Below are 13,709 nucleotides of genomic sequence, written 5' to 3'. Positions count from 1 at the left end.
TCATGTCTTTTCCGGAGTTAACCAATCAATTTTTATAATATACCCACGTTATTTTTCATTCCAAGGAGTCTTTTTTCCACGATCCACGGTTGGAACGAACAGAACACGGCTGCAAATCGCGGGCTTTCTTTCTCTCTTTCGCTCGCGTTATGAATGATATACACAATAACGCAGCACTGCATTAAACAAGTGCTTTTGAGTGCAGTCATGCCTCGTTCAGATTACGATTGTTCCAGCAATCGTTGGAACTATCGTACATTCACACGACGATGCTTAAAACCTGTGCTGTTCTCTAGTTCTGACATCTGAAGTGAACGAGAAATTGACGGTTAGCAAAGTTGTTGAGGTATGCAGGGTCAAGATATTTCTGTGTTCAGGGTGTATTTACCGTATAATTTTTATTCCGCCCATATTCTTTCTTCCTAGGACAGTTCAATGAAAAAAATAGTGCGAAGAGAGCTTCACGAACTTTTCGTCTTTTTCTTATCGCTTCCTTTTCCGGTATCCAAGTGCCTAACCATCATGAAGTGGCAACGTTCGGAACTACGTGAACTATTGTCAGGACATGCATTCACACTGCTAATTCGGCCAACTATCGTTAGGACGATCGCTCGGACAATCGTAATGTGAACGAGGCATCACGCGCACGGTTGCAAAGTTAAATACACCAAAGGATGTATAGTTTGCCACGAAAAAATTAAAGTAAAATATTTTTTCAAGGCGAAATTCATCCTTCGGTGCATTTAACAATTACGCAATCTACCATCGTAAATTCCACAATGCCGAGCCACCAACGGTTGAATTAAAAGAATGGGGTATTTCAAAAACTTGAACCGGAACAGACTGGAAAGTTTTTCTCTCGGCTCTTTTGACAAGTGGAAAAACCTTCAGCACCACATCCTCCAGAGGGAAGACGGAGGCGGTGAGGGTGTTCTTCCCTTCACTCTCGCATTCCAACCTCTGCGCACCTCGTCCATTATCATCCCTTTGTCCCGCTCACCTCTTCTCACGCACGAGGCGTCGCCTCCAACCACCCTTCCCCATCCTCATCTCCCCCACACATTGCTGTGTGTGTTGGGCCCCTTGCACTCACGTTATCCGCCCGTCATGTCAACCTCTCCTCATCACGCCGAGTGGCGGCGGAGGTTTGGCGCCCTCGGAAGCATCGGGGGAAAGTGGCAGATGTGCGTACTCACCTGGAAAAAAGAAGGAAAGAATAAAGGTTTATTGCTTACGAATGGGTAAAGGACAAACTTGACACATAATAAATTAATTCAGAACCCGTAGTGACACGACCCCATATGACACATGCATAACATGGGGCAAGTTTCTTCAAATTTACCGCGTAGAATTTTTACAATTGGATAAAACTCAGAACTTAGCCTGATAAATATTTCAATTCGTAATAAAATAATCTTGGGTTATTTTTGCGGGATTTTATTATATGGTAAACATAATTATAACAGGTAAAATTCAAATTAATAACACTAGTTTAATTATTCTTTGCTTGGTCAAAAGAAATACCTAAAAATTAGTAAAAAAACAATTTAAATCTATGAGTGGTTTCTTAAGCCTATTAAAAGTCGGAATTATAAAGAAATTACGTATTCACATTCGAAAAAGAAGGAAACAATAAAGGTTAATTGCTTACGAATAAGTAAAGGACAAACTTGAAACATAATCAATTAATTCAGAACCCGTAATGAGACGATCCCATAGGATACATGCATAGCAAGGGGTGAGTTTCTTCAAGTGTAACGCATAGACATTTTGCAATTGAACAAAACTGAGAACTTAACCCGATTGAAATTTCAACTCGAAATAAAACAATCTTGGGTTATTTTTGCGGGATTTTATTACATGATTAACATAATTTATAACAGGTAAAATTCACATTAATTACACTAGTTTAATTATTCTTTGCTTGGTCAAAAGAAATACCTAAAAATTAGTAAAAAAACAAATTAAATCTATGAGCGGTTTCTTAAGCCTATTACAGGTCGGAATTACAGAGAAATTACATATTACATTTAGGTAACTCATGAAAGAAATTCAAAGAGGGTAACAAAGGCTTCATATTTAGGAAAAAATAAGCGAAAAATTTTCATACATCTACATCTACGCACTACACCGCAAGCTGCCTCGATAGACGTGTAGCAAGAGTTATGAAAACACCAGCCGTTTACATATAAAAAGGAAATTGCTCTAGCTAAGTTCCAGCCATTATTTAGTTAAGTCCTATATCGTTCGTAGGGAAAAAAGAATTCCCATACCTGTCCGCTTGAAAAAATATCTCTCTAAATTTATCGTTTCTGTCGAACCCGGAAATATTGTGAATTTCTGATGTGATATTTTCCGTGTCACTATGAAAGATATATATTCTAAATGGCTCAAGCAATCTAAGTCTAATGCAAAGCCTCCGTGTCTTTAGCGGCTCCCAGCCTAATTCATCTTGTATCTGCAGCTTTCTGTTCTCCCGCAGCATTTTCTGACGAATCGCGCAGCTTTCCTTCGTATTTTACCAAGTTCACGAATTAAGTCTCTGCACCGGATCCCATATGCTCGTTGCATATCCATGCAGGGTCAGATTTACCGTAAGGGAAAATAGGCAAGTGCCTAGGAGCGTCTCAGTCCAAGGGGCACCTTCAAGGGCGACAGTTCATTCAGTTACAACAGTACGTGATGTTTTTATATTTGAAGTTACTCTTCTATTTTGTTGTATGAATTAAGACTAGACATTCTTTTTGAAAAGAGCATTCATAAAGTGTTTTAGTTGCATAAAAGTTAAACTGTTTGATGTAGTTTTACTCCAAGCTGTATTTCTTTAATTGAATCGTCTTATGTTTTTCCTGCGTAAAAATTCAAGCATAAACTTATGCTGTCAGCCATATATCTGTTTATTACTTTTTTCCGAAGTAACTAGCCTTATCATAAAAATCGGGGAGGGGGGGGTGGGGTAAGTGAGGAGAGGTACTCAAGTAAGAAGTATAGGGCCTGTAGCGTAACTTTGGGTAAATCCGGCCCTGCATTCATACGTACACAATGTGAACTGAGCATGCACTTACAGGTAGATAAACGTAAATTTCACGGCGTTGAAACAATTGGCATCCACTTGGGTATATTCCAAGTAAGTGTTTTAGAATTTGGCGTGCGAACTCCTCCTCAACGACCTGTTCCGGCAAATGCCCGCAAAGGCAACGCGTGTAGTGGTCGTTGCCCGAGTGCGACGGGGGACCGGATACCAACTATTGATCAAACAAATCACTCCATTGAGAGAGCGAAGAGGAGGAGGAGGAGAGGTTGAGGCCGACTTCATGATTTCACGATGTCCCAGAGTTTAAGGGCGCACCGAAACTAAAATATTTTGTTGGTTGGACTACCAGTGATAGTATCAAATGACGTTCATATTTCCATTTCCCTTTCACATCGGGAGCCAGGACTTGGTAGGCACGGCCACTGCCGAGTGCTGCGGAATCATATTGAGATATAGGTGCAGATAGTACCATGACGTCGGAAGTACGGGTCAATTTTTATCTCATTTATTCATAGCCAATACTCGGGAGGCCAAAAATTGGCAAAAACGGACTGCGGGGATTTCATCGGAGATCATATAAAGACGGAATATGAGGAATTTTTGCGTATGAAAATATAAAAAAAACTTTCAAATTTCTACTTCTTCTCATTTAAATTTTCTTCCCCGGCTTTGTCATAGTTACAGAGATCACAAGATAAAAATTTAAAGATGTCGATAATAAGATAATTACTGAACGTTGACCTCAGAAATTATGGAGAATAACAGTTTACTTGATTAAATGCACAAATGCATAAGCAGCATTCACTTTGAAATCATAGGATTCTCGAGAATTAATTATAACAAGTGATGACCGCTAGAAACTTTAAAAAGTCACCTCATCCTGTCGTTACAAAAAATTTATTGAGAAACTTACAAAAATAAAAAATCTCCCGAAAAAGGGAAAAGGACCATCGTGAAATGAAGGCGAGAAACAAGTGGAATGGTAACCCATAGCCTTGAAAATAGTAGTAGTTAGTGTGGAGGAGGCGACCGACACCTGAGTTTATTTGCACCATGAGGGAAAGGGAAGGAAGTGTGGAATGATAGTCGAGTCGTCATTAGCGTGCTCTGAATTGAAGACGCCAATGGGGTCATGTCTCACGTCTCTGAAAAATCTCTCCCAGCGCCAGGATTGGAAATCGGACCCACTTGTTAGTGGGCTAACCACATTCAACCTACGTTCACAAAACATGATTAATGTGTTAATGTAAAAAATGGAAATGGATTTAATGAATGACAAATGATGGAGAACCACTAACGATTGATAATCTACCAAATATTGAGGATGCTGAATTTTTTATCGAAACTTTCTCGTATTATTCATTTGCTCTTTTTTTTCCCGTGATAAAATTAGATCAGACCCGAATCCAAAATTAGACCACTCCTGCGGGGATCGAGCTGTCTCTGAAAAATCTCTACCACCGCCGGGATTACACCCCGGACTCACTGGGTGTAAAGCTTACGAAAAGGGTAGAAATTAGACATCGAAAAGTTAAGACGTTACCGAAAACCTTACAAGCGTGAAGTAGGATATATTTATACGAAATTCCAAATCCCACATGGGATATATTGGAGGAGCACTACAATTGCTGCTCTTCGTCCTTGAGCCATGATGGGCCATGACTTATTTTGCCACAGTGCAAGCTACCGTATTCCTACTGTTTTCCTATATGTACCGATCGAAATTACTCACAAAATAAAGGTTCAACGCCCCGCCCACCTCTTAATTTAAATATAAATACCTAATTCATGTGGCTCCTTGTTTTTCGTGAGTGCAAATCATTGAGATTAGATCATGACTTACAGTTTGTGCATAGGATGGAAAGGTTTGAATGACTTTCTTTACTTTCATAAAATGTGAAAATCGTGCTCGGGATTCCCACCACGTTAGGCTCTCCAATTCTGCCAACGTTTCAATGGAATATTGCTCTGATGACGATGGTAAATATTATTATTACTTTTCCTCTTCTATTCTTGACCTTGTTTAATAACTTTTTATGATATTTCTAGGAGTTTAGGCCAATAAAAACCAAGTTATAGCCAACGTTTCGATTTATTTAAAATCATCCTCAGGGCTATGAAATAGAAAATATATGTTTTTATAACGTTTTGAATTAGCATTTTCCACAGAAAATAAACGTGACAATTCTCAGTTATATGAAAATTACGAACTACTAGACCTACTAACATGCAAATTTTGGTACTTAGGATAAAGTTCACAAAAGGTGTTTGATCTATAATATATTAAAGGACAAATAATCGAAAAACATTTCGAAAGAAACTGAATACAACCAAGTTCATAGCCATGCTTAAAAAATCTTTTAAAATATAAAGAGATGTATGAATGCTTCATAACTATTCATTGAGTTACTATCCCTACCATGACGGCTAAAAACATCACCGATAACTTTTGCTGAATAAGACCTTTTATAGACAACTCCGAGAGTGGAACTTGAAAATAACCACATAAAAACAAAAAACAAGTCCCTACCAATAACCTGCTTACTGCATAGGAGAAGTTGTTTCCTAAAATGGGCATTCAAATGAGGCCCCACGGTTCACTTTTTACGCTAGCGGTATCTAATATACACAGAGACTTTCGAAATTTTTGTTATACTTCAGCTTTACTGGCAATGGAAATTGAGTTTGGACATCCTAATACTCGTAAAATATCTTTGAAGCAAGGGAGTAATGGAATCGGGTGGGCCAAATATAATTTCTTTTCAGGTTAAAGTTTTCCTAGTAAAGAAAAGTTGGAGACATACTGAGGTGTCAAATCCGAAAAATTTTTAATATTGCATTAAACACCGCGTTAGTTAAACACTGAGAACATCCTCTAAATACAAAAGCAGAAAATCAATCCTCGAACAGAAAGAGGCATTCTCTCAAGCATGAATCTTATTCTCATAGCTCTGAAGAGCTCTAGATTTAAAAACATGTTAAGAGTAAGGCAAAATTTGGATGCAAACACCTTTAAATGGTATTGTAGGTAAGTGCCTTTCGTAAAATGCCAATGAAAACAAGAGTTTTCGAAATTTTACCGATAAAATTTTCAGTTTATCAAAATAACCAAATCCATTTGCACGTACGCATGTACGCAGCACCAATATTATATGTCAGGTGATAAAAATAAAGTGTGTGTCCTGGTTTTGACAGATTATTTTTCTTTTTCAAACTTTTACAGCATAAGCAAAGGTGAAAAGATGTTCCTGTGTCACAACGAAGAAAGAGAAGAACCTTGTTGAGCCGAATGGCATTCCACCTCTACTCAACGGAGGCAACTTCCGACAGGTAGGTTTAAAAATCGTCAGATATGCTTTTGACTAGGTTTTACTACGGCTATAAATCAACTTCGGCGTTTGCTGCTGGAAAAACTAAGCTGTGTTTGCTTCTCTTGGAGACCATCTTCTCTTCAAAAACTACACGTGGAGTAAAGATTGTAAACAACCCATTCCACGAATTTCCTTAGTCCAGATATCCGCGGTGCTTGTTATCCCTCTCAGAAACCTCAATTGCGTAGCCCATGGGACAATATGTTATCTTTTAAGAAATAAATTATGAATTCTCCAAACGACAAATATTTATTCTTTTCTTACGAATATTGCCAAATATTTCCACAGAATAAAGTAGCACTTGCAAATTTTGATAATTATTTGGGAAAAGGTTTAGCCTCAAAATAGTTACTTGGAAATAGAAATGAAAAAAGCATTTCCTCAATTAAAAAATACACGAATGCTGAAAAAAGTTACACTTTAAATAACAAAGGAAGAGCATTAATCATTTCTTAGTCATTATTTACTTTAATTTAGAATCAATCCAATTTAAACCCCAATCCACGAACATTACAACGCTTAATTTGAGCTGTAGTTGACTACTCAACAATTGCGTCTTTTTTTTAAAGGAGATTTCTGACTTGATAGTAATTCATACAACCTTATGGAGCTCAGTTTAGTTATATTTTTAGGATAGAGAATTTTGTACACGTTCCAAAATATTATTCGATTAGTTCTTTGGGGGAGATCTCGTCCAGCATGGTTGTTAATGCCACGGACGAAATGGTACATAAAGACGGGTGGAAATAGCTATATTACTGGGTTGATATACTCCTCAGCAAATCTCTAGGGAGATCAAACGGTAGCATGTTCTTTAAAAGTTGTATTACTTTATTAAAAGTCTCCTTAGCATAAAGTTAAAGCACGAAATAGGAGTGTTCTTCAAAAATGCATCGCAGTCACGGGATTTACACTTTTACACACGAAGGAATGGAATTCTTAATTGAGGTTAAAACTATCATCCATTTGACTTTGATGTTCATTTTAAGATTAAATATTCGCTAAGTATATAATTTTGTTGATGCCTAGATGTTCGACAACACGTCATTTAAGTATGTTTTTCGGGTAGCAGCTAAATATTTCACCGCTACCACTGCTTATTCAACAACCTTTTACCACTAGCGTCCCCTCCATCCAAGAGTTCAATTCAATGATCACACACAAAACCCGATTTCTTGTTTTTAAATCATATGATGACGGCATAGTCCCTTAACACACCTTTATTAGAGATGTAATGCTACCGAAAAAATGCGTAAAGGTGTTTAAATCATTATGGCATAGACATCAGAATATAAAATGAATACGTTCATAGCTACTTTTCAAATTTCCATGCCCAGATTTTAAAAGTAGAGAGAGAGACTCTGCTACACTAGACGTTCCATGACGTAGATTCTTTGGAAGTATGACCGTTTTCCTTATATGAAAGCAATCATTTGAAACTTCTGATGCATTTACATTAAATATTTATGCATTCATAAAATGGTAGATATTGATGAAATTGGAAAATAAAAACGTAAAATAAAGATGTTTTCTCTTTTCTTCATGATTTTACTAAGTAAACGAATGCAATTGGAACAATTTGACAATTTCTGTCCCGACGGTTCTCTACCCAAGGAAGAAATCAGCTTTCAATCACTCGGAATCCTAAAAGTAAAAAACGTCACATGCTGTACCAAATGACCATTAATTTACCATATTGTGGAAACTATTTTGACAATCATTCATAATTTATGATTTCAGAACCACTTTCATACAATCGACGACATTAACAGCTAACATTTTGTGACCCATCATATGAGCATACCTTTTACTTGATAATGGAAATCATCCTAATAACTATTCATTATCTATGAATTCAGAATCAATTCCATGAAGTAAACGACATTAGTAACTTGCATTATGATACCTATCCTATAAGCATTTCTTTTACCCTTTTGTGCACATTATTTGAATAACGTTACATTCCATTCATTTTATATGATTTCAGAATTACTACCATTAAATCGGCGATGTTAATATCTTATATTCAGTTACATATGCTATATGTATTTATTTCACCTTACTGGAGAAATTATTTTGATAAAAATTAACAACTTGTGCTTTCAGAATAACTTAGTCAACAACATTAACCCATTTTATCCGAATGCTGCTTCTAAGTAGCATAAAAAATGTACACATTTTCAGCTCTATTCAGGAAAGAATTAAACTAAGTGCTCTTTTGTGCTGCAAAGTTTAATTCCAAAATATGTAGCTAACACAACAATTATGATTGAGAAGAAAATGTTCACGTTTTTAAAATGAGAGGTCTTGATATTTTAATCACTCTAAGAAGCAGCTATGGGTTAGAAAGGGTTAATAGCTACTCTTCTCAAACTGTGAGAGTGATTCACCGCCGTTTAAGTTCCTCGGCAACAAGATAAGAACGGAAGTGACCTCATTGTGTCGAACGCTTGGATTCCTTGGATTTCCGGCGATCCCATTGCAAAAACATGTTCCCTTCCCTCTGATCGGGAAAAGGGAATGGGGAAAGATCGTGTTGGAGGGATGTCTGGATGCATGAATGAATGTTCCCGATTAAGAGGATTCGACGCGGGGATCCGGAGGCAACGAGACAACTCAGCTCTCTCGAAGTGGGTCGGGGTTGGGAGGGGGTGAGGAAGAGGGGGGAAGGTGCGATCCCAACAATTCACCGCCGCTTTTGAGAGGGCAAGATCACTTATAAACACCGCCTCCCGATCCCCCTCCCAACCTTTTTAAAATCCACCAGAATAGCACGAGCTAAGCAGAGAATGAAGATTTCATCTCCTCGAAATACCATTGCCTGGCTACATCTGGTATCTCTAAGGACCGGTAGAATAGGAATTAGCGACGCCGAGGCGTTGAGATCATAAATGAGGGGGAAAAATAGAGTTTCTATAGAAGGAATAATAGATAATAATATGGCATAATGCGTAAAAAAATTGACAACAATAACCACTAAATAATTACAAAATTTAACTCTAAAATAAAATATGATTACGCGATTTTACTAGTGCACTACACATATGAAAAAGCTGTGAATTCTTTCTTATATACCAACAAAATACTATACGGAAGCTTCAATTTCATAATGAAAGGTAAAAAATAGTTTCAAACGAGATATGAAATAGTAACACGTTTCGATGAAAACATTGAAACGCTCGAAAATACACGCAAATCGTTACAGTGTAAAGGTTCTAAAAGCTAATCGTTTATTAATGTAACTTTTCAATCCAGTGAAAAGGAAAAAAATTGAGAAGCTATCGTAGTAATTTCCCTAGCGACCAATGTTTAGGACTGAGCATACGCCATTTACCGATGATTCTTTTGCGAAAATGGAAGAAAAACTGTTGCCGAATGCAAGGAAAGGAGAACTAGCCAATCATTGTTGAACTAAGTGGTGTGAATAGCATAATTTGGTAAGTGATAACTATTATAAGAATGAATACATATGAGGTATTTAATGAAGTAAACGCTTGATTATATGCTCTATCATCGAAAATGACTTCAAATTAAGCTCTAAATATGAAAGATAGTTTGTTCATACTACGTATAAATACATCAACGTAATTAAGAATACGTTGTTCAACAAAAATCCCAATACATCTATATATATAAAAGAAAGTCGAAAATCGTGTTAAGGCCGTATCACACTAGCGACTGCGACCGCCGCTGCGACCGCGACTGCGGCTGCGGCTGCGACTACACCCCATCACACATTGCGGCCGACGCCACGATCGCGCATGCGCACGTATGAACGTTTCTGCTTGTGGCTTGTTTGTTTACGAAAGCCCAAAGAATAGATAGAGAGCAGCAATTGTTGAAAATGTTCCTAAAATATGTTAAAACGTACTTCATTTTCATTCACCTGTGTACTCGGGTGCAATATCCAATATACTGGGCTTCCATCTTCACTTTAAAAATCCGAAATTATCTCAGCGTTATCTTATAACCTTCTTGAACTTCCCTCGCTACGGTAACCAAAACAAACAAACACGTCTGCCGCCAGCGCGCGAGATTGAAATGGAGCTCTCTGATTGGCTGCGACTGCGACTGCGACTCAGAAGAATAGCCGGTCGGCTATTCTTCGGAGTCGTAGTCGCAGCGTCGACTGCCTCGCTCTGATTGGTCGACGGGCCAGTCGCAGTCGCGGTCGCAGCCGCAGCGCCGGCCGCAGTCGCTAGTGTGATACGGCCTTTAGTTAGAACACTTATAACTCGAGAACGGCTGCACCGATTTCAATGAGATTTGGTTCTTTGGATTCGTCTCAGGCGGGGTTAACATATAGGCTATTAAAAAAAGGATAATTTCACAAACAAAATTCATCTCTTTCCTATGGACATGCTTTTAGGAGTTATAGTAACACAACAATTGATAAGTCGGTCAAAACTACAAATTAAATAATTTGTTTTGTTTTTACCACTTTAATAACTGAATTTAGTAACAATATAACATTTTAATTACTAAATATATTCAAAATATTAATGAAATTGAAATTACATTTTTAAAATTTAATTCGAGCTAATTGTAAGCCCAGCCGTGGCCCAGCTCGAGTTGACACTTCACTACCGTGTTTGTAAACAAATCTCCAAGCAATTGTTGACAAACGGTAATGTCCGTGTTCCTGTCGAGGAATCGAGTAGTTTTAACTCATTTCCTTGGAATGATTGCAAATTAGTTTCAGTGAGCTCATCAACAAAGAGTTCCAGAATATGATTGATCTCCAAAAGAATCAAAGATGGTTGATTTAGCGAGCAAGAACTAAGATGCAGATGACTAAAACGAGGTAAATTCAAATAGTTCGCACTCTGCATGAATTCGAATCTTTTAAATGTGTAACAAACGAAGAAGAAATCACCAACTATCTATCTGAATATTTTAAGTCCTTGGACATACCTGGCTTACCAAGGCACGATTTACAGAAAAATGTAGTTTCTGTGTTCATGATCTTTCGAAGCCTAAACCAACCATAACTATCCAACGGAACGTGTTTGGTGATTAAAATAATTGGTAATGAATGTGATTCACGCAACTTCACTCAAAGGAAAATTCAAAGGTGAGGAAGTCCTTATTCCGTAGATTCCATTATCTCAACTCATATGCCCTTTTGAGCTTAAACTTATTCAATTTCCAATTCGTGTTGCATTCGTGATAACGATTAAAAAATCGCATGGTCAGTCTTTCAGTTTTTGTGTTGTTTGTGCTCATGTGCTAATGAAAACCCATGATTTTCTCATGGTCAATTTAACGTGCTATGTTCACGAGTCGATAAACCATCCTCTGTATTTCTTCCTTCGCTTCAATTGCGTAGCTAGGATAGGGGGTTTTGGGCGCAGCTAATACCACGGGTCTGTAGGGTATAGAAAACTCGCTAAGGTAAGCGGGAAGTGTGGGGGCACTTCCCTCAGACATTTTACAAAATAGATAAACAGTTCAAAGTAGTGGGTTTTGCGGCTGTGTGAATAGTTAAATATGTTTTGTTTGTTAGTCATCCGTCCCCCTAATATTAATAACAAAATCTTTCATAAAAATATTCTCTAAGCTCTTGGGGGGGGGGGGTTTATTCCCCAAAACCTCCCCTCGCTGCGTCACTGCTTTGCTTCGCTATATTTATTTAGCTTCATCTGCTTCATCTTGCGCCTGATAACAAAACAAAAAATGTTGTTTATCAGAAGGTGCTTGACACAATACATTAAGCCCGAATGTGTAGGGCTCACCGTGGTGCGTTTACGCATGCAGTACGTTTACGCAGTGCATTTTTACCAAACAGAGATACTAAAACTGGCGCGCCTTAAGTCATTTAATGCAAATGCTGCCTCATATGGGCTTTTCTTGCACCATTTTGAGCATCAGTCAAGCGTCGGTCTGGGGTTGTGTCAACCTCCCCCCTTAATGGGCCAAGTGTATGCAACGGACTTGGACCTAAAAACATTTTTTTTACAGCTAATAAAGCAAATAGCCAACCACTGAATTCGTATAATTTTTATTTCATGAACTGCTTTATTAAACCACAATGCCCAAAATTTCTTAAGCTAAAACGTAAGAAAATTTGTTGAAAAAAATCCGCGTAAACGTGCTCCGATCCACCCTATGTAGATTCAATAAAGAAAATGTCTTTCTGACAAGCAATTTTGGTACTCATTTACGTAGTTTTATTGAATTTGTATCCTTATTTCATTATAATAAATTAAAAATTATTAAAAACGATACAGCCGCTCTTGATTTATAAATGGTGTAAGTAAACTGTAAGTTCATTGATTGTTAGGCGATACGAAGTTCGCCGGGTCAGCTAGTTTGTCATAAAAATAAAAAATGTTACCCTGAAATTAAAAATAATCAAGTGACTTCACTTGTACACAAGATATATCACCATGCCAGGAGTTCTTTTTCTTATCATCGACATACTATCCGAGTAAAACACAATAGTTTTCATTCACATGGCTGCTTCAATTTGAGTACGTCGAAAATAAAACCAATTCTTTATTATGTAACTTTCCCGCATCACTTCGTTCAGTGATCGATATTAGGCATCTAAAAGAATCCAGTGAATGAACACTTAATCCATCAACTTGTGTGCGCATAAAAGTTAAGGCGAAAAATTTCGGAAGTATCACCATTTCGCGGTAAGACCCACGGGCAAATTAACTTTTCGTGAATATCTACAACAGGTCACCTAAAAAGCAATTACATCTTCCGAAAAAAATCCCCGCTATGCGTTGAGATTCACTCTGCGTGCGACTTTCATTCAATATCACTCGGGCGACCGAAATGAAAAAAATAAAATATGTATAACCTTAAGCAGTCACGGAAACTTGGAACTCATTAGCCTAAGGGTTTTTACTCGGCGTGGGACATCATTAATTAATTACAGGAGGCGACTCTAGCCTTCTTTAATGCGATTCCGACCTCCCTCCTCCCGTTGATAATTTTACCTTCCCATCATCCTTTGCGGCAATCACACGCGCGCACGCAAACACCTCAGAAACACCCCAGGCTCATCACGTGCCGCTCCCATCACCACTCTTCCAGCGCAAAGGGTGTGGTGTCATTGGTACTCAAAATATACGTTTCTGTGTAGAAAATGAGGTTAAAATACGGCTGCATTAGTTTCTAAAGTTTCAGACGATATAGTACACCGTTTTGTGAATGCTGGCGATGTAAAATTACTTAATTAGCAGAGGCTAAATTTATAACTGGGATATATTTGATACGAGTCTTTCGCGGGGAATATGGCGATGAAATATTTTTGACGAAAACATATGTTTACATTATGAGCAACACCGTTT

At 37.8% G+C, this 13,709-nt stretch overlaps 1 protein-coding gene across 3 annotated transcripts in view; it reads right to left on the bottom strand.

The window, feature by feature from the left end:
- LOC124156447 (inactive dipeptidyl peptidase 10-like) overlaps positions 1-13,709 on the bottom strand; it is a 643,784-nt gene that overhangs the window by 251,078 nt on the left and 378,997 nt on the right. The window lies entirely within an intron of this gene.

Source organism: Ischnura elegans, chromosome 3 (genome assembly GCF_921293095.1).
Source record: "Ischnura elegans chromosome 3, ioIscEleg1.1, whole genome shotgun sequence".
Taxonomy (NCBI): Eukaryota; Metazoa; Arthropoda; class Insecta; order Odonata; family Coenagrionidae; genus Ischnura; species Ischnura elegans.
The sequence above is the reverse complement of the archived record's forward strand: the minus strand, read 5'-3'. Positions and strand labels throughout refer to the sequence as shown.